This window comes from Xylocopa sonorina, chromosome 6, assembly GCF_050948175.1.
Source record: "Xylocopa sonorina isolate GNS202 chromosome 6, iyXylSono1_principal, whole genome shotgun sequence".
NCBI classification, from domain to species: domain Eukaryota; kingdom Metazoa; phylum Arthropoda; class Insecta; order Hymenoptera; family Apidae; genus Xylocopa; species Xylocopa sonorina.
Genome location: NC_135198.1, coordinates 8,917,931 through 8,937,242, shown reverse-complemented (window position 1 = coordinate 8,937,242; position 19,312 = coordinate 8,917,931). Strand labels below are relative to the sequence as shown.

At 52.4% G+C, this 19,312-nt stretch overlaps 1 protein-coding gene across 3 annotated transcripts in view; it reads left to right on the top strand.

Annotated features, from left to right (window-relative positions):
* Fz2 (frizzled 2) overlaps positions 1-19,312 on the top strand; it is a 190,893-nt gene that overhangs the window by 137,151 nt on the left and 34,430 nt on the right. The window contains exon 2 of one of the 3 annotated variants that reach the window (XM_076896771.1): positions 16,220-16,391. The exons of the other annotated variants lie outside the window; for them this stretch is intronic. The gene's annotated coding sequence lies outside the window, so the exon portion shown is untranslated. The remainder of the gene's footprint in view (positions 1-16,219; positions 16,392-19,312) is intronic. 3 annotated transcript variants of the gene reach the window in all.

The window sequence follows — 19,312 nt, the reverse complement described above, 5'->3', positions numbered from 1 at the left end:
GTCCCGGAGGAAGGGACGCACACGTACCCGCGCGCAAAGCGGAATGAAACGCGTCGGATTCCTCTAATTCAGACGTTCACGGTGACGAGAGAGGAGACGGAATAAATTAGAGCCCGGTTAATCGGTAACCGCACCTCGTGTATTCTTAATTATAACGAGCGGCCGCGTCATGAGCAGCCGTTCGCAGCGGCAACTGATTTGTGACCATCGCCGCGGTCCGGTTCATTGTCGGTCCAATTAATGCGCGACCGGCTCCGAACGGTAGAAAATACGGGGCAACGTCGATAATTGATTCCCGGGGAGTCTATATCGAGCGTGAAACGACCGGAAGGAGGCCGATACCAGTCGACTCCGTTAATCCAACAAATAGAATTCGAGCCACTCCGTGTCCGATGCAGTTAAGCCGACCGTATCCCCTGCCCGCCGTTCTCCATAGATACAATACGTCCACTGAACGTTCCTCCCCTTCTTTTTCCCTTCTTTTTTCGTCTATTTTCCGCGCCGCCTTTAATCCCTCGCGCGCCGTTTACTTTGCATTTAGCGGGAGGAAGTTTGTATTAAACGTACGGTTAGCTTCGGTTCGATTCGAGCGCTCCTCCTTGTTAGACGATGGATACGTATAGATCGTTCGACCGTCTAATTTTTTTGTTATTTTATGCTAATACATGTTGTTCGATGGATCGAGTGTTATTAGAGATCGTTCCAAATGTGTGCATACGTGCGCGTGTAGATGCGTGGGCGACAATTCGACCGAGCTGATCGATGAGATCATCCGGAAACTTACGCCACTCCAGTTACACCCAGCAGAATAACCGATCTCTCGAAGCGAGTAGGCTGCACTGGATACCGCGGCTCACTCGACAAACGATCATTGGGATTCCGTGATCGATCGATGACCGATCAACCGAGCCAGATTGTTCGAATTTATTAATCTCGTCGCGAGTAACAATGCGCGGATCAATTGCAATGAACGTCCTGAGTTATCGTATCGCCGCCATATTCAATCTAACAGAATTCTGTTTCACCGCCATTAGGTTATTTGCATTTCGTATTTCCGCTACACGATCGCATCGTTCCTCCGTCCCCCCTGTGTCGTTAATGCGGGTATTAGCTATACGGAGGAGAAATGAGAGGAGGAAGACAAGGAAGAGACGGATACGCGCTCCGATTGCTACCAATACGGCTGCTGCTCCACATCGTGCCTTCGGTTAGAGTGCTTTCCTTTGTTTCTCCTCATTGGCCTAATTGGTTGCGACCGAGCAAGTTTGACCCTACAATTGGTGATCGAGGATATGTATCTCGCGAATCCTCTTATCTCGCGCTGTTACATGCGCTTAAAACGTACCCCAGCAACCTTATTTCCGAGGAGCGGACGCTGCGACGATTCTTCCCCCTTCGAATTCTCAGCACTCGTGGCGACTTACGATTCTCGAAATAAAAAAAACATGAGGATCGCAAATATCGATAAATCGAGCACTCATCATTGGGTTAACGAAGTTCGCCGAGGGATTGCGAGATCGGTGACCCTCCATCCCGTGAACCGCTGGGCACTAAAATAATTTTCTCACCTCCGTCCCCCAAGGCTGCGCCACCCCGTAATCGTCGACCATTCCCCCTATCGAGTGGAAATCTTGGGTGGACGTCGTAATTCAAGCATCGTTCGCGGCTCTATGCGGCGGATCGAATTAACCGTAGCCAGGGCGTCCGTCATTCAATTACGCCGCGTCCGAGACGCACGCAGCCCGCCCTCCCCCCGTGTCCGACGATGGCGCGTCGTAAGCATCGCGGGGCACCGGCATAAAAATCATTTATTCGCTCGTTAAAGATTGAACGAGCGCGCCAACGTTGGGGGCGTTCCTCACGGGTGGACGCGCCGGCCAGCGGACACCGTCGAGAGATTTAAGGGCCTCGTAAAGCGCAAAAAGAGGATTTCTGCGGGGAGGCGCCACGGTCGCGCTGGGCCCGTCTCTCGAGTTTCCGCTTTTCGAGGACTCGGCTTTTTACGCACCCTCGGGACGTAGTACGCCGCGCTACGCGGGCAACCTCGCCCCCCGGTGTCGTGTAACAATTTATATCGAGTCTCCTGTTTCTCAGACAACCTCCGATCGATCTGTTTCGGCGGTAAAATATTGTACAAAGTCCCGAATCAGTGGCATGGAATTTGGACGTTGCAGATTTTGTGGAGGAAATGGCACGCGTCGCGACGCTTTCGCCTCTGAAAATAGAATCCGCGGCAGTGGATCTGGCGTTCGACTACGAACCATCCGTGTAATCGATTCCTCGAGACGGCTAGCGGAAGGCTGAATCGATCCGTTGTTCTTACATCCCTTTCATTCGTTTCCGGTCTTAAAGATATCTTGCTACTAAAATATCGGACTAGGCTGCGCTTATCCGACTGTTCTCTCCGTAGTTATAAATTCCACTATCGTTCGCGTAGAAACGGAATAAATTAATCTTCTATGAAATTGGAAATGTTAGAGAGAGAGAGTTAAGAAATACTAAAAAAATTCCTTTTCGTTGAAAAACCACATAAATCTTTGCTAGCTACTTTCGAATTCAGCCACGTGGTCGACGTCACACGCAGAAATCTCACCGGGAAGTTGGTAAAAAGTCTCGAGGAACGAGCGATTAGAATTTACAAAGAGACACGTCGCGGCGGATGGACGTCGAAGCGCGCATTCTCGAGCGATTCATCGTCGAGCGAACCGTTGGATACACACTCGAGCCGATCGGTCGGCTCGTTACTCGCGAGGATCCATCATTCGCCGGGGCGTAATGTTTTACAATGTTGTTTGGCTATCCCATTCACAGGTAACAGAACGTTCCCTTAGACACGATTGTTTTGACTGGCCCTGAATACGGGACGCAACCACGAACCGCCCACGCCTTTTTTACTCCTCGCCGTTTTCTCTGCCCCTCGTTTCCGCCCCTTGTCTCTCGCCCTCTCGAAACCGTACGCGTCCTTCTCCTTTTTCCTTTCTTTTCCCGGGAGGGTGAGCTTACCTCGCGTTTCCGTTCGCCACTCAGACCAGACGGGGCGACGGTTCGTGTTCGACGCGCGATCCAACCAAGACACCGCACTGTCTATTCATCGACGATCGAAACGCGATGGACGGTTACCTCGCGCGTCCTGGCGCCCGTTGGAATATGAAAATACCCCCGATGAATTAAAATAACACCGGCTCGCACCGTGCCCGCCGCGATCTTAAATAATTCATGGGGGCCTTTTCACGCGCCTTCGACGACCGTGACGGTGTGAAAGTGAACGCCTTGTTACAAAATTTCAAATGTCCTTAATATTAGATCCGTTTGCACGCGTTTACATCGATCGCCGTAGCAAAGGAGGCGAGGAAAGTATTTATTTACTTGATTCGATTCTTTATTTCTCGTTTTCACGAGGAGTATAATTTCATACACGCGCGTTTCACAGCCTGGTAAGACGCTGTCACAAAAGAGTATCGGTGAATTACTAATAGCCCTGTCAAATAGGCATTTTCGAAAGGATGCCACGGTATCGACGGAATTTATCTTAAAGGCGTCAAGTGTTCAGGATACACCGGAATGTTCGTACATAATTCATAGACATTCCATTCGAATCAAAGGAGTATATTATATCAGCTGGACTTATCTACGGAGAACTCCGTCTCACGGGTAGAGGTAAAACCCTCCAGTTGCAGCGCGGTTCCGGTCTGACGTGCTCGAAGAATCGAAGGAACTCTCTCGTATCGGTAGGAATGAAAATGAATAAACGCAACTCCGTAAAATTTCCAGGTTTATCAAACCTCGACGCGTGTACCGAGTGACAGGAGTTCGTTTGAAATCACTTTCACATTTCCAATAATATACGAAAACGGAATCGCAGGAAATTCGTCATCTCGATAAGTCGAGCAGCCTCGGCATTAAATCTTCTCTCGGTTATCGTCGAAGCGTGCCGCTGCGATATCGTCGGCGGGCAATTACCCGCGCCACACTTTGGAATCAGAAAGTGAAATTGCGGCGGCGGTCGATTATTAACGAAGCCTATCGACGAGCGTATCGGTGGCCATTTGTCAGCGTAGCGGGCCGAAAAACGGCGCGGCGGCCCCGCGGTGAGCGGCGCTCGCACGCCAGTTAAATAACGCGATCGTTAATTAAACCGCGAGGTCCGACGCCGGGAGCAGCGCGAAACGTCGCTGCTACGCTCCGTCGTAAATTAGGGTGCACGCGAGCGAATCTCTTTAAATCCCCGTGGAAACGGGTGTCCCGCGTTCAGGGATCGACGCGGATAACGACGGGATCAACGGGGCCCGATCGCTGGGCCGCGTAACACGCGAGCATCTAATTGGAGGAGGGTTTACACGGGGATTCTCGCGGCGGATCGGCCGGCATCGATAAATAACGGGTCAACCGGAGATTCGGGACGCGCGAGAACAGAAGTTGGACACGCGATGAGAATCGGTGGCCGAGCGAGGCCGCGGTCGGGGCCACCAGCCCATCGATCGACATTAATTGTCAAACGCCAGAAGTTCAATTTACGATCGCGCCCGCCGCGAGTAATCAACAGCGGCCGTGATAAATTCTCGAGCTCCAGACAGACGTAATATATCGATAACGATTCTCTTCTTTCCGGTGTTCTTTCCGAGTTAACCGTACTGCGGTCTCGCGTTACGGAACACCGCGGTACCAACCGTGTACTTCTCCCGTGTTCTTGTCGGGGCGGTCGCGAAAAAATGATAAACTGGTTTCATTGTCGTGTCCGCGTACAATGCCCATTCGATCGATGCCCGCGCATAGATAGCCGCGGTACGATATGGGCGTAGGGTAACGCGAGGACGAGTCCTCCGCGTCCGCGGGACCACCGGAATATCTTTTTCCCCGGCTACAAATAGAAATTCAAAGTCTCCGTCCGTGGATTTACGAGAGTGGGCGCCGTTCCACGGTAGTCCCTCGGCTATCGCGGGGCCTAATCTCGATCCGCGTAAATCATCGATACCTCTCCCTCGCTGGCCCTCCCCATTTCCCGCGTTTCTCTCCGCGGGCCAGCGATTCCTGTAAATCATACGAAACGTAGCCGCTCATTAAACCCTCGTACAACTCTACATTATCGCGGGCCCCGAGTAATACTTTCTCCGCGCGGTGGCGCGGCCCGCTGCTCCTCTTATCTTCATTTATCTCGGCTCTGACTCACGGCCTGTGTACACACCGTGTACCTGTAAATACACGCGCGGACGGTATACGGCGGGTTACGGGGTGGGCCTCTCCGCTGGTGGACGCGTCGCGGAGGATCACCGAGGAACGCGTAAAGACCGTGGATAATCGGTATTTCCAAAGTGGATCGCGCGATGAAATCTGGACTCGCTCGTCCGTGTTAAAAGTCACCGGCGAACAAATTTACAGGCTGTTTGTTGGAAACAGTTTACACCGCGGACAGTTTTAAACCGTAAAAAGATTACCGCCGATTCGGGCGTGCGAAAAAATCAGTGAGAGATACGTAGGCTCGGCTTTCTACGCGCGCGTCGCCCCTTAAATTCTCCGTTAAAAGGCATCACGGATAAGAGGGTTATCGCGCGTTATCCCTCGTCGATGGTTTGCGACGTCCGCTCTTGAATCTCCCGTCCTGAATTCCTCTCGAGGTGAAAAATCCAGCCGCCGCGGCGGAACGTCCCGCGCCCACGTCCCGATCATTTTCCAACCCGGCTAGAAATCGAGCGGCCCCTCGATCCGCAACGAGGATATACACGAACGCAAATCGGCTTGTAACTTATAATTCCTAACGGCTCGCGAGGACGCGACCAGATACGTTTCGCTCGATAACCGCCTCCCTGTCTATTCCCAGGGACCATCCTACGGGCGCCGCTGCAGTCTGCTCGGGGTAGATGCCTCGGCTCGATAACCGCCCGCCTGCCGCTCGATTTTCTCTCGAAATTGTTCGTTTTTATGGGTTTCCGTGTTTAATCGGTCCGTATTAATCGGGTTTTTGTCGTCGCTAGAGTTATGTAGGTACGCAATTGATGGTTATCTCCATTTTTTTTCTATTATATGTATATCGTGCTGCGTGTCTATGGGGCTAAGAATTTATAGGTCTACGAGGAAACCCTTTAAGCCTCCGATAGAAATTCTATATATCCCCTCGAATATCTTTTAGCGTCACGTTTTTAGGTATACTATCGACTCGCTGTTATTACAGTGAAATGTATACCGTGGGTTTCTTTATCAAAAAATGTAACCAGTTCCGTAACTTTGGCGCGAGAGTCGCGATGCGAGTATTTACGCGGGATGCTGGTTTTTTTTTTTAAATTAAATTTCGATATTAATACAGCAGAGGATCCTTAAATCCGATTAGAATTTTCAATCAACGACCACCGGTCAGCGGATCGGAAGTTTACGACGCGGGGGTTATCAAAGTATAGTGTGTAACCTGTAAAACGAGCGCGGCAGTTTCCACCATTCGCAGACAGAAAACGGCAATGAATTATCTTAATCCCCCGATGGGCGTCGCTCGTAAATGAAATCAGGATATCTATTCCCAGGGACAATCCTGGAGCACGGAGGCCGTCGAGGCTCGGGATAGATATGGTGTTCGATAACCGGCAGCCAGCCGTACGTTTCCCCGTGAACGCGAGCGAATGTAAATTAGAAAGCTAAGCCTCGTGGAGGCTTTCGTTTTTTCCTCCTCGAGTCGTCAGATAGAATGGAAGAAAAAACGAGCGAGGCGGAGGGAAGGAAGAGACGGAGAAGAAGCGTACGCGTACATATAGTTGAAGAAGTCGTAGGGACCCCCCACGGAAGCGAGGGGATACCTCGTGGAAAGAGTCGAAGAGAGACACGACCGTGGGCCCTCGTACGTAATACGAGCGTATCGACGCGTTTCTCTTATAAATACCCGTCGATATACTGCGTGAAACGAGCGCGTACGGAAGGGAGAAACCGGGGTGCCCGGTTACGAACAGATCTGACACGTCGGTAAATTTCCCGCTGATCACCGGCCCGCGACTTTACGGCGAACGAAACAGGCCCCCAGTCCACCGTTCCACCGTAATATTCTGTCGAATTTACGGGGAGAAGTGCGTTACGACTTTATTATGGACGCGGGGCCCTGGTAACCCGTGCCACGCCACCGGTACCAACCTTCCCTTCCTCGCGCCACCTTTATTTTTCCCTCGTCCCTCGGCGACGCGACGCGTCTTGCTAAATTCCGATTTTTTATATCGCTCTGCTCCTTCTCTCTCGCTCTGGGACACGCTGTCTAAGCGTTTCAAGGGAAATTTCTGCCGCTCGATGATACATTCTAGTCCTTTTAGTGGAACGATCCTCGTTGTTTTTTCATTCCGGCTAAACTGCGAGTATTTGTTCCTCATTTCGATAGCGAAAGCAAATAGATCGTACCCCTTGGAGAATGCATTTTCCTTGTAACAACTGAAAGCGTCGAAAGTCTGCAAATACAAACAGAGTATCGATCAATCAGAGGTATCGGTTCTGTCCATACTGACTCACGAAAGTATTCATCCGAACGGGCAAAAATTGCAAAGATACAGATTCAACAATCCCCATGAATGATTCACTGATAATTCCCCTTGAACTCCGTTCGGTTCGTTGCGCGGACGAAATTATAAATCTTGCGTCATCGCGAAACCTGTACAAACAACGGGCGGAAAAAATCGAGCGACTCGTGTCAGCGGAGATCGTGACCAGAAGTGGATATCGCAACGGTCTAAGGATACGTTTCTTATGCAGCTCGATGGAATAATGAGTAACTAGTGCCAGGGAGAACGTGTTCGCTGACACAGTTGCGGGAAACAACGCGTTCGCCGTCCAATAAACGATTCGCGATAAGGATCGTTATTAGCGATACAATTGCCATTCGGCTCGGGATCGAACGGAAACGCTCGGCGTCTCGCTGGCTGAATTTTACAGGCAGTCACAATTTACCCTCTATACTGCTCGAACGGAGGTGTTTACGGCCACCCCGTTACAGAACGGCGTGTTCCGTCGAAACACCCTGGCCCATTTGACGGCGAACGATCCGCACTTCATTGGTATGCGAGAGCGTACTGTTTCGACGAAAATGTCTCGCGACACGGAGGTGTCGCACGGACGCGATACGACGCGATCGTTTTTAATCCATCCGTTGCTACCTTTCACTTTTATCGACGGTAAACCCCGGCGATAAATATCCCGCGCCTTCGATTCATTCGTCCCTTTTTACAACGTTCCGTATCCAACCAAGAGAGAATCGCGCGTCGTGAATTAATAACGAAAGCCTTTCTCCTCGATTCCGCAAATACTCCGGCTGTTCGTGCGAACCGTGAAACCCCACGGACGATTCAAGGGTGGGACTCGTCTTATTTCCATTCGGTCGGACGCGGTCGACAGAACGAGCAGAAGGGAGCGGGAATTAAAACTGGCTCTTCCACGAGGACGATGGACGGCCGTGCGATCGGCTCCTTTGCATAAAAATGGCCGCGAATTAAAGCTCTTTTCAAGCTCGTAGCTTCGCCGGCGCGTGAATAGCCCGCATTGGAGCGACAGCCCGGCACCGCGGGCCTGACAACCGAGAGGGTGGTCGATTCGAATAATTTCAGCCGGCCGATTTGTACCGCGCGCACGTCCACGCGTTGAAGTCTCCGAATACGAAATTTTCGCAACCCGCCGCGCACGCCAGCGTGCAGCATCGCGGGCCCTGTCGGTCGGTACTCGCGTCGGTCCGGCGAGCGAACGGACGCGCGAGGGGGTGTCCGTTTCGCGATGGTACTTACGCGTATATACATATGTATGCGCCGACGTCGAACGCGAAACGGATGCACGTCCCACGAACCGCTCGTTAAGAGGAGACGCGGGAGAGAGAAAGAGTCGCGGGTCAGACGGAGAATTATCGAGGCCTCCGAGAAATCTGACTCCCCGTAGGCGGCTTTGCGGTGCTAAGACGGGGTTCGCCTACCTGTGGCCTGCGTGGCATTTATTAAATCTCATTCTGGCATCTTCCCTCCTCCCTTTATTCGGTCTCGGGTTACCCTTCGCGGGATGTATCCACGCGGCGACGTTCCCAACGAGGGAATCGCATTCTAGATCCACGGAGTCGTTCGATTTCGCCTTGCTCCTTTTGTTGCGCGATTTACGGCCCTCCTTTTTCCTACGGCTTTCACTTTTTCTCCTTTTCATTTTTCTTTACCAATTTCGTTCTTCCTCTCTTTTTTTTTTTCCTCGTCCTTTCATTCCCCTCGTCGTCTATCCTGGCTCGCGAGTCCCTCAGCCACCTGCTCTCGTCCTCGATTAGACGGTATCTCGATTAAATGCGGTGCCGATCCCGAGCACACGGAAGTCGCTCGAGCATTTTCCGAGGGTGGAAATCTTTCTTTCGTATAGAGCAAAGACGGAAGAGGGCTAGAGGGGGGCAGCGGGGATTTATTAAGTTCCCCGTGGAAAGTCTCCCCTTTCCGACTGATGAAAAGGGATACGTGGGAGAGCGATATCTGGTACAATTCGCCGCCATAATTTCGTGCCGGTCGGGGAATCGCGTAATCCGGTAAGCAAGACCGAACCGACGCCCCCCTTCGATTGCGATCGTACGACGATCGTCTACTATATATTGCAGATTAGTGCCAACTATTCTGCGATCACCAAAAATTTAGCAAACTGAAAATTCTAAATCGTCCGATCGTCGATGATCGATCGCGGTTGGCCTTCTCCATCCAGCTTAGAACACTATCGTCGAATGCGTTGGAGAATCGGATGGAGGTCGCGCGTAAATCGTAGATAGATAGACGCTGGTCGAACGCGCGACTGCAGCCTTCCACGGCATTGAGGAGAACGCCTCGTCGTGCTCGTTCCCGATAGATAGTTAATCTCCGTTCGAGTGACGATTTATTTTCATAATTTATTCGACGCCCGTGTAGCTGTCAATGCGGCGACGAACGGACAGATCCCACGGATAAAACGGCCGTGCCCAGGCTTCGACCGTGAAACAGTCGGGCCGGTCGCCGGACGGAACGATCCTCGTCCATCATCGCGCGCGCGACAGAGCCGTGGGCTCTCTCGTTGCGTGCCAGGAGGTCGCCTATAGTGTTTGCAAACTTCTGTGAAACGTCCTGCCGCGGTGGACGCCGTGGCCGTTATCCTATACGCGTTCCCCCACGTGGCGAACAATAGGGAGGAAGCCCCGTTTCGGCCGCGGCAAGAAAGAAACAAGTCCATTTCGAGTGAAATACGCGCGTAACTGCGCCTTTTTTCGTCGATGCCTCCGAGGAGAAATGGTGTCCAGAAACTGGTCGGGGCCCCGAACGGAACCCCGCGGCGTCGGTCTATCGGTCATTTAAGCCTCCCTTTCTGCCTCCCACCTCTTTCCACCAACTGCTCGCCACTGTCTCCTTTTTTCCGTACCCCCGTTGCTCCGATGGAGCGAGTTTCGAGTGGAAATCGAGGCGTACGTTACACCAGTATCCAAGGAATTCTTGTCACCGGCGAACAGAGTGCCCCAGAGCGGATTCGTAACGAAAGGTTATCACGCGCCCTGCGATAACTCGAAAACGTGGATCGAAATTTATTTAGTCGTGAGAGGCTCGGTTTTTGGGAAAACAAAATTATGCGCACCAGTCTCGAGAGGCTGTAGACGAAAAAATTCCGTTTCGTATTTCCCAGTTGTTTCGTTCACGTGGGACGTTCCGAATTTCTCTACCCAGCTGTGTCACCCACCCCTGGAGAGCCTGCGCGCAGCAACGTCGCGTCGAGTCCTCTTCCATCCCAGCTTTTTTTTTTCCACAGAACCTTGCTGGCATCGGTGGTACAGGAGGGACGGGAGAGGGGCGGTTTCGTAACGCGCGTATCGCTGCAACCATAAGCAGATAACGAACGACGGCCGCTGGAACGCTCGAGCGTTAAACTGTTACAATGGAAAGCTTAAAAACAGCGAGAGACACTCTCTCCGTTTCTCTGTCGCGCGCGCCTCGTTGGAAAAGGAGAGCGGGTCCCGTGTGTGCATGCACCTGGATCGCGTTCCTCGCGTTGCACCGATATGGCCGCGTTATCTGTCGGTCCCGACCACCCGGCCGCGTCGTCGTAGTCGGTCAGCACGCGGAGCGCACACTCCGCCCGTGTGTACATACCCGCGCGCGATCGCCTAAGTGGAATAGGTGTGCGAGCGGCCGTACACCGTGGAAGATAGGTCGCAGGAAGTCGTAATCTCGCTCGGTGCGACGGAGTAGCGATGTACGCGATGTTTCACGGCTGCGACGCGGCTGGACGCCTCGATTACTCGCTCGTTAGTCCGGAACGGGGGATCGTCTCATTCGCACGGGGAAACAATAACGCCAGGAAGCTGCCTTTCCGACGCGTGGGAGCGATTAACAGTCGCGATTCGAAGGGAAGCACAGGGCTAGAGGAGACGGAGTGGATCCACCGGTTCACCGTTTTAAAACGGCACGAGCTTTCGAGTAATTCGCGACGATCGATCAGCGCTGGCGTTCGTGAGTCCGTAAGCTAATTTCACGTCGAATAAAACCGTCTAATGCCAGTCGAGGGAAAATCCGTTTAGCTTGGGCCCGGGCTTCTCAAGATAAATTGGTTTCGGGGGATTTCTAAAGCGTCTCCTACGGCGCAGGAAGTTTCAGAGGGGTGCGAGAGAGGGAGAGGATCCTTTGTGACTTGGGAGGGCTCTCCCTGGAGGATCCTCCCCGGTCGGTGGACGAGCAGGAACGCTTGGACGTCGTGAAACGCCGTGAAACGTCGTGAATGTCAACCGTGACTCAACAATGGTCTCGAACAGTGGTGGCTCTCGTTGCCTGGGGTTCGACTCGCACGGGGGAGAAGAGCGTTAACTTCTCGGTGGTTCGACAAAAACCTGTATTTCCGACCTGCCGCAGGAACGGTGCCGCTTCTGAGGACTTCATCCCGATAGGCCCCGGTCTGTCACGCGTTGAAAAACACGGGAAAACAGAGTTTCCTTCCTTTCGCGGTCAGGTGGCCGCTGTATTTGGACGAGCGTGGCTGTCCGACAGTCCGCGGGGACTTCGTCGAGATCGGGGCACATGGGAACAGAATGCGATCTCATCCGTTCGAGTGTCCGATGGGACGGTTTAATAGAAATTCTTTCGGCTATTCGCTGTTAAAAATCGTATAATATACGACGAGCCCCGGTAGCCCGTATTGCCGCTCGATCTCTTCGGGATTAACGTACCGACGAGAGCATTCAGGGACTGTCCATTTCTCGGCATACACGGTCCGCTACTCCGGTAAATAGAAGAGAAACGGACTTTGGAGAAGAAAGAGGAGAACAAACTTTCTCTAGCGATGAAAAGCCGCGTTTTCCATCGAGTCTATGGGCATTGTTTTCCAAAGACTCGAGCGGTACAGAAGCCGCCTTGTCGCGAACGGGGAAACACGGGGAAAGCCAGGAGTTTCCTTGCCCTTTTGGCCGGTTTGGCTCTTTCGCTCTGGTCGTTAAACCGGGAAACTCGAGTAACGTACGTACAAACGAAAGGCGGTTGTCATCCGTGAACAAAGTTCTGTTTGGACGGCTCTACCGTACCCTTTTGTCTCGCAAGTGACTTCCCTCTGTGGCCACGCGAAAATCGTTCGTTTGCGCGAGTTCTTGGGTTTCCGCCGGGCGACCAGGACGCACAAGTATCAGCGGGTAAAGGTGTTATTATGGAAACTTTCGCTTTGACGCTCACCCTCGGTCCGGCTTCACCCCACGGTTCGACGGGAAAGAATGAAATTGAATCCCCGGGAACGGGAGCGCAGCCCCGCAATAAAAACTCGCTTTCCGTGGAAAATCCGGCGTAGACGTCGATCGCGAAATCGATGAACGGAAAAACCGGAGATGGGGTTGGAACGGGTGAAAGTTGCCGCGAAAACTTTTACCCACCGAATCGACCTCTACCCCCTTCGTCTTCTTCCGTCTTTCGCGATTTACGTTCTCCCTCTCTCGCTCTCTCTCTTTCTCTTGAATTATTCGTCGCGCGGAAGGTAAGGGTTTCTGCGGCAGACCACAGGGTCCATTCGAGCGGCGGAAAAAAACGCTTTTTACGCTGGAGGTCGGCAAGTCTATTCGTGCCAGTGACTCTTAAAATTTAAGTTCGACGTCGAATTCTAGCCGGTTCATTGTTGCCCGCCGGAACAATTCTTCGTACCCTCCCCTGACGACCGTCTACTTTCAGCTAGACGCTGGAAAAACTTGCGCCCATTGTCTGGCAAATCTTTCCCGCGTCGGTTCGTTAATTAATATCCTTCTTTCCCCGATAAATCGTATCGGGGGTTCAGATGGGGTTGCGGATGAATCGTGGACGGTCCTCGAAAGTCCGCGAGTCGAGCGACTTTTCTGAAATCGTTCGAGCTTCATGGATTTAATAAGGAGCGTGGAACCGGTACCGATTTTTCTTTCGCCCAATTGATAGGGGTAGTAATTGACACTCGCGGGGTCTCGTAAAATTGTTGGCACAGAAATTACGAAAAAATGGGGAATAATCTCGTGTTTAAAATTTACCACAAACGAAGCATGTCGACGCGAAAATAAATGATATCGTTTACGTTCTATCGACAGTAATAAAAAAGTACGACAGTCAATCTTCCTCGTCGACACGTTCCACGACCAGTTTCGTCGAACGATTCTTTGACCTCTCACCCCAACTATTTTGACGAGCATTCCGGTTGGAAGATCATAATGGACCACCTTGCACGTACCCGGAATTGCAGTCATCGTCATTGTCGTGCTCCTTAGGCTGGGGTGACGACGAGATCGTAATCAGACCCAATCCACCGGCGTTCGTTCCTATGCACCCGTGCTCGTTGCCTGGCTTGCGCCTCCTCGGGTAGAAAAGAGCCTACCCTTCGGTTTCCCGGCCATTCCGGTAGCTGCGAGGGAAAGTGTCCGAGGGCTGAAGCTTCCCTTCCGCGTCGCGGAGGAGACAAACGCGCGTACTCGAGGAGTCTGTTCTCGGAATTGTGCTATCTTCGCGCGATAAAGATTGATTTTTTCTCCATCTTTTTCTCTGTTAATCTTCTATCTACGGTTAACGGAACGCCGTTAACCTTGCGTGGCTAATCTTCTGTAATCACGTTACGCGACTCGAAAAAAGTGGTGCCATCATCTGTTTGCTGATCACTGCTACTTCTCTTATCGGGACGAGGAACTGCTATCGATCGTAATTATGTTCTCCAGCGGCAAAAAAAAAGTCCGGTTATGGATGTTAATTATCGATAGGCGGTACGATCGGTTTAGGTGGACGGTGAATTAATTGCGCTCGGGTCTGACGACGGTGGAGGTAGCTCCGACTATTAAAATATTCGAAGGAATATTTCAGGGAACAAGTACAACGTAACGAATACGTCCAATTATCTTTATTATTCATACCACAGGGAATAGAACTCGTTCGTCTCGAAGGAGCCGGGTCGCGCTAAAAAACCGCCCCGGAGAGGGCGTGCGACGTAACGAGGAACGGGCGATTAGCATTTTATTGGTGTCGCGTCTTGCAATAGCTTTGGGCAGAGAAATAAACGAGGGAGGGACGTTAAACTTCATCGTCCATCGGACACGCCTTGTCGCTGCAGGTGTGCTGCTACGGCTCGGTCGTTATTTATCGCACACTGGTCCCTAGCAGCCTCCTACAACGGGGTTGTTTCGTTATTTATACGTCGGACGGGACGAGCAGATTTTTGCGCCGCGATCGGAATTTCGTCCGTGGCCAGGCGGATCGAAACGCGAACCTACCGTCCCGAATTCAGCCGCGGCGCCGTTACCAACGGCGCGCGAGAGGATCGCGTGCAGCACCGTAGAGGAGCACGGCGACGTGTTTTACACGCCGCGTGAAACCGTAGATGGGAATTGTTCGACGACGGTCAGGACGCGTCCTCTCCGGGTCCGCTAGTGGAAGATGCCCGATCCCGATAGGAGGCAGGAACCCTTCGGAACCGGTCGTGACCGGTGCCTACACGAGACATCGTTAATGCCACAGCGTGGAAACGAAAATCGTCTGGATGCTCGCGGAAAGGGTGGTCGTCGGTGGTGGGTATCCTGACTACGTCCCGAGGACGCGCACGATTCCTTCCGTCCGTGGCAGTGGTAGCGGCGGAGGCCAGGCGAAACGGGGGAAGGAATAAAAAGAGGAGCGAACCGGCCGCGAACGGAACGAGGTGAAACCTCTAGGACGATAATTAGCGATCGAGGGTCCCGAGGAGGACTCGGGCCATCCTCGTTATCCACGCCACGGCGCCCAGCGTGACGTCATCGCGCGTGTGGAGGCTGCCGTGATAGGGTGCTATGCACGCGGTGGTACGCCTCCCGTGCACGTACGAGCCGCTCTTAAACAGGTGTGCATGCACGGGCACTCGCGAGCGAACGATCCGAGTGGAGTAGCGGTAGGACAGGGTGAAGAAGAAAGAAAGAAAGAAAGAAAGAAACATAAAGTCCGAATACACGTCGGAACTGACTCTGGCTTGTATCGTTCGTAAAGAGAGCGAAAGAGAGAGAGAAAGAGAGAGAGAGGGGGAGAGAGAGACAGACAGACAGAGAAAGAGAGAGAGAGAGAGAGAGAGAGAGAGAGAGAGAGAGAGAGAGAGACGCACTCTTGTGTAGCTTGTTCACTGGAAGGGAGCGGCGGACGGAGCAGCCGATCCGACTCGTTCCGGAGTCGTACGAACGGCTTCCCCTACTACGGTCGCGACTCGATCGGATCTCCGGCGTCGCGTTGCGGTCACGTCAGTGCGTTCTCGGCCGGCATTAGGGGTGGTTCGTGAGTCGGTCCGTCGACTCGCACGTGTATTTCGCGCAGTACGCAGTCGAACGTGGTTATCGGGGGAAATATTTGAAGAAACGTGCGCGTGTCGCGTCCACCTAGTGTCTCTGTGCGCGATCGTACGTGGGGGAAACGGGGCGCGCGTTCTGTGAATCTTGCTCGGCTGCCGTGTGCAACCGTTCGACCGCCGCCGCCGCCGCCGCTTCGTCCCCGTGGTACACGTTGCCCGTGCGTCGTACTACGTTTTACGGAGCTCGATTTAGTGGCGGCCCTGTCCTCTCTCTCTGTCTCTACGTGGTGTCTGTAACCGCGTATGTACGCGGTGTGCACGCACGACCGGAACGACGATAGAAGTTGGCCGTGTCTGCTGCTGGTGTTCACCGAGTAACCAGGGAGAAGAAGAGCGTGCACGGACAGCCAGCCCGGAAGGAGCGGTTCGAGCGTCTCTCCTCGTATACATACACACGCGGACAGAGAGCGAAAGAGAGATAGAACAGGGAGAGAGAGAGAGAGAGAGAGCGGTGTTTTCTGGCGTACGTTGGTCGCGCGCGCAGCTATTTCGTTTTCGTTCAAACCGATAATGGATTAATTCCCGCCCGGGGAGTTTCAACCCCGGCGCGGCTCTAGTCTGGAGCAAGAGAGGGCAGAACCTGGGCACCGCGCGGCAGCACTCACCGATAAATCAAGGTAAGATCCGGCTTTGTTTTCGAGAAGGGTGTTCCGATACTCGGCCAACCATTGACCAGCCTCTCCGCCTCGACGAACCGTTTCACGTTCTCCTTTTCTTTCGTTTCGCTCTTACCCGCGTGCCGGCTATATACCCGCGATTATCTCCCTCCGACCAGGGGAACCCTGCAAACGAGCATCCACGAGCGGTGCAGCATATATTTTGCGGCCTCTCGCTTCCGTCTCTTTCTTCCCTCTTTCTTTTCCTCTCGACTCGCGCGTTCTACGGACTCTTCTTCCACTTCTTCTCCTTGGTTCTCCTTCACCACCGCCATCGCCGGCACCTCATCCTCCTCGTTCAGCTCGCGCGCATACGGACCAACGAGAAACACATGCACGCAAACTGGGCGAGAGAGCCACCCCGCGCGCTCTTCTCCTCTTTCACGTTCCTCCTTTCTTTTGCATTCTGAATGCCGAACGCGACACAGACCTTGCCTCCGATATTCCCCTTCTATCTACACGCCGATGCGACGCCTCTCACCCGAATACTCTTTTCCCTAAGCCCTTTCTTTCCGTTCCACCTCTGACCGTGCGTGTCCCTCCTCGCTAAATCGAATGCAGTGGCGCGCGCCGTTTTACACTTTTTCGAAACAAACACCGGTTGTCGCCGCGATGCTCCTTCCTCCTCTTTCCACCGTGTTCCATTGTTTCGCGACGGTGGTTGAATCGATACCGGCTAAAGCTGTTTCGCGGAAACGGCTACGCGGTTTGCTCATTTGTATACAAATTGATAGGAGAGTCGAGCGGAATGCTTCTCGGAGCTACCCTCGCGGAGCGTCGTCGTTGACGCTCGAAGAGCGAGCTTCGTTCGGAGTTGACGAGAAATTGTCGCTTCTACGAATACCTGTCATATCTGTTCGTCGCTTGATGTTTTCCTGGAACGTTGAAAATAATAGAAGCAGTGACAGTCGCTGAATTTACGCGCGAGTCAAATTTGATGGTACCGACACCAGAAGAAGCGAAAGTACGGAATATTTTATATTGGAGGAGAGAGGATATCGTCGAAGCACTCTTCGTTGGCTCCGATCGAAACAATCGACGATTGCAGAAGCTTTCGTTTATTTCGCAGTGGGCTGGGTTTCGTACGTGGAAGTGTAGCGTTCGTAGCAATTACCCGCGCATCGATGCTATCTGCGATTCGACTTATCTGTGCGTCGTGTCGCTTTCTAAAATCGGAATTGGGTTCGCGATGACTCACCTTCGAATTAATAGATAAGTGAGCGCGCGTGATTTATGGCTATTATCTTATTTACTATGTTGCGAGCTAATATTATTAATGGCCGGATTTGTTTTTGCTCGACGATAACCATTTTATGCAACTGTTTGCCTATTAGTTGCATCACGAACGAGGATCGTTCTATTACCACCGATAACATCCATCTTCTATATCTAAAGCGTCCAAAATTACCGCGATACCAGCTTCTCGATCCACGCATGCGAAGCAATGAAATGAATTCGCAGAAACACGAGTGATCGCCGATAAAAGAAAACAACGCATCGATCGTGTCGCGCGACAATCCGATCGACCGTCCGCCCCGTACAATTCAATTAATTCGCCGAGAAGATACGATGCAAGAACGTAACGAGCGTTGCGATCGATTGCTAAAAAATGGCGTTTCTCGCGGTCGTGTCGGTTACGTGACACGAAGTCTGGCCTCGTTTATTTGCATAAACGTAGGTTCGACGTGCATAGACGCGCGCGGCCTTGATCGAAGTCCTTATTCGAAACGTAGCCTCATCGCGTATGAATAGCAGGTACGCAATTACGAGCGTGGACAGATGTCATCGACAAACAAAGTTGACGAGGCTCGTTCCAGACGAGAACTCTTGTCCGGAGACGATTAAATCCCCTCCTTTCGGAGCGGTTTCCCTCTGAGACAGGTAAATTGAACGGCTAATAACTCTTTCATCGAATGAATCTCTAATGTCGCACCATTTTTGTCGACTTGATGGTACTTTGGCAGTTCCTCTGCTGGTTTGTTCCTTCTTCACCGTCCCGTGCATTCTCTCAAATGTGTATCGCGATGGGTGTCTAGTATTTCCGTCTCGACAGCCGTGAAACGGGTCGTGTAAACGACGCCCGAGAAAAATGGGGAAAGTCGTTAGACCGAGAGACATTGTGAAAGCGAGGCGTCGACAAAAGAACTCGACTTTTATCCTTTTTCCTTCTCCTCCGGCTGGTTCGGCCGCGTTAATTAAGGCTCGATTATCGGTGCGTCGATATATAAATAAGCGCTCTCCTGCTACACCCTTTGATGGGAAACGGAGTCGCGGTGTCGATTGTCGAGTGCACGCGCACGACCGACGATTTATTAAAACGGGATCGGCTTTAAATAGCGATCGTATAAATAAATTTCCTCCAGTTTGTTTCACGGTTTCGAATCGAGCTTTGAACCGCGCGATTGCGTACTCGGAAGTATTCCATTCGTACAGGTCGTCGCATAAGTAGACGCGAATAATTAACCTGATTTTAAAGTTGTCTCGCTCGATATCCGCTGTTGCGCGTACCCTCTTTTCTCGACTGGAGACGCGTGAACCGCGACGCGATCTAGGAAATGCTTTCCAGCCCCCTATTCGCGGGAATGCTCAGCCGACTGGCAACTAAAACAAACGTCCATTACTCCCCGAGACGCTAATCAACTCTCTTCGCGGAGACGACGACAAAACGAGTCATTGTTCCGTACGGTGGTGTTCGTCTTCCACGATCGTAGAGACACCGGTTTAGGTAGGAGGCGCGCGCGGCTCGTAGCAGAGGAGAGCGCGAGAAACGGACGGGTCGCGTCCACGCGTGAGAAATGACGGGCGGGAAAGCGTGCAAAGGTGAACTAGACGGCAGCGAACCGGGACAGGAATAATTAGTCATGTCGGCCGGGTGCCGGTTG